The sequence below is a fragment of the Octodon degus genome, unplaced genomic scaffold (assembly GCF_000260255.1).
Source record: "Octodon degus isolate 3935 unplaced genomic scaffold, OctDeg1.0 scaffold00049, whole genome shotgun sequence".
Taxonomy (NCBI): domain Eukaryota; kingdom Metazoa; phylum Chordata; class Mammalia; order Rodentia; family Octodontidae; genus Octodon; species Octodon degus.
Genome location: NW_004524625.1, coordinates 686,056 through 688,081, shown reverse-complemented (window position 1 = coordinate 688,081; position 2,026 = coordinate 686,056). Strand labels below are relative to the sequence as shown.

The 2,026-nt window shown below is 40.1% G+C and overlaps 1 protein-coding gene and 1 non-coding gene across 2 annotated transcripts in view; one reads left to right on the top strand and one right to left on the bottom strand.

Annotated features, from left to right (window-relative positions):
* Positions 1-2,026, top strand: part of Gvqw3 (GVQW motif containing 3) — a 36,246-nt gene that overhangs the window by 8,730 nt on the left and 25,490 nt on the right. The gene's annotated exons all lie outside the window — the stretch shown is intronic.
* LOC111817126 lies at positions 261-367 on the bottom strand. Its single transcript, XR_002821390.1, has one exon. It is a non-coding gene; the product is annotated as a U6 spliceosomal RNA (small nuclear RNA).

The following is a 2,026-nucleotide window of genomic DNA, read 5'->3' as shown; positions in this document are numbered from 1 at the left end:
TTGAGAGAGAGAGAGAGAGAGAGAGAGAGAGAGTGAGTGTGTGTGGTGTGTGTGTGTGGCCAGCTCAGCCCACCAGGGGGCAGGATGGCTGGCATGTGGTGCTGGGGGATTGAACCGCGGTCCCTGATGCTTTGCTAAGCTTGTTCCAAGTAGGTGCTTTAGACCACTGAGCCATCTCTCCAGCCCCTGAACTCAGGATCTTGTACTTGCCAGGCAAGCACTTATTCCACTGAGCTATCTCCTCGGCCCTTTTTTTTAAAAAAAATATGGAACGCTTCATGAATTTGCATGTCACCCTTGCGCAGGGGCCATGCTAATCTTCTCTGTGTCATCCCAATTTTAGTATATGTGCTGCCAAAGTGAGCATGAGACCCTGTATTTAAAAAAAAAAAAAAATTGGCAATGGAGAATTGAGGTCACATCACTGGTTTGATCCATGAATAATTAACTGGCTGGTCAACATAGAGACTATATAATATTTGTGCTGGTGGCAAGAATGAGACAGATGGGAAAAGAAGAACTTGTTTCAGACAAGAAGATGTGATCAGAGTCCCTACTTAAAACCAGAGTGGTTGTGATGAGATAGCAAGCGTGGCATGCTCCTTTTATGTTGTCCCAGGCAGCTGAAAGAACACTGGTGCTTATGAATCAAAATGAGAAAGGACCTGAAATTCCCTTGGGTAAAATTAACCTCCTTTGGATTTGACTTTCACATTGTCTCATATAAACTGAATTCTTAAGATGGGTTTTGGGGCTGGGGAGAGAGCTCAGTAGGATAAGTGCTTGCCTGACAAACACAAGGGTCTGAGTTCAACCCCTGGTTCCACACAAAAAAAGATGGATTTTATTACAGTTGATTCTCTAAAGAATTCTTGATTTGATCCCCAGCATGCTGTGCCAGCTCCGCCCTCTGGGCGTGCTGAGATGGCTACTGAGACTGGGTGTGGTGGCGCACACCTGTAATCCCAGCACTTGGGAGGCTGAAAACAGGATGGATCACTAGAGTCCGATCTGTGTAGTGAGACCCTGTAGACCCTGTAGACCCTGTACTAAATACACTTAAAAAAAAAAAACTTGAGTTTTTCATATTTCTTTAGTGTAGGAAAAACTTTCAAGGGCCAGCCTAATAGCTCAGTGGATTAAAGTTCTTGAGTGCGCCTATAATCCCAGCTCTTGGGAGGCTGTAAACAGGCACATAGCTGTGAGTCTGATCTAATAGTGAGACCCTGAACACCCTGTAGACCCTTCCCTAAAATACAAAAAAAAAGAAAGAAAGAAAGAAAGAAAAGCTCTCAGTGTGCCGAGTCTGCCTCCTCCGGTGCTGGGATCCTCAGGCACCATGGATGTATTCGATAGTGCTTGTGTTCTACATTGATGATACTACATGCAAATCATTAGTCCTCTTAATGTTGAGGTTTTAAAAATCAAGATTTGTAAATATTAATGTTAATGTTTGTTACTGTTAATTTGATGTCTGGAGTCACTGTATTTTTTTTTTGTCTAAAGAGTAACCGTGATGTGGAATTTCGAAATGAAAAATTATATAGCTACCATACATACTGTCTGTGAAAGGGAAAGAGTATTCAAAGGGGAGGAACAACTGGGATGAGCGAAAGAAGAAAAAAAGAAAGAAAGAAGGGGGAAATATATCGTACACACACAGGACAGCTTGGATAATTGTACTGCTGAATTGTACTGGTCTCTTGTAAGGAAAGGAAATGCATAGTGTCATTGCTTTTTTAAATAAGATAACCTAGAAGATGTTAATGACTTTCTTAATGAAAAGTTATGTGCCTACTTTCCTATGCCAGGCATTGGAGAACTGATTTTCTTTTTAATTTTTTGACCAGTTTTGCATGCATGTATTGGTAATATGAACAACTAATTTGAAGATAACAATATGCAATATAACAGCCATTGTTGAATTCCTATCTTTTTATTTAGTGAAATCCTGTATTGTTTATTTATTTTTATTATTTTTTATTCTCTGTCTTTTTTATTCTCTGTCTTTTTTTTTTTTTTTTTT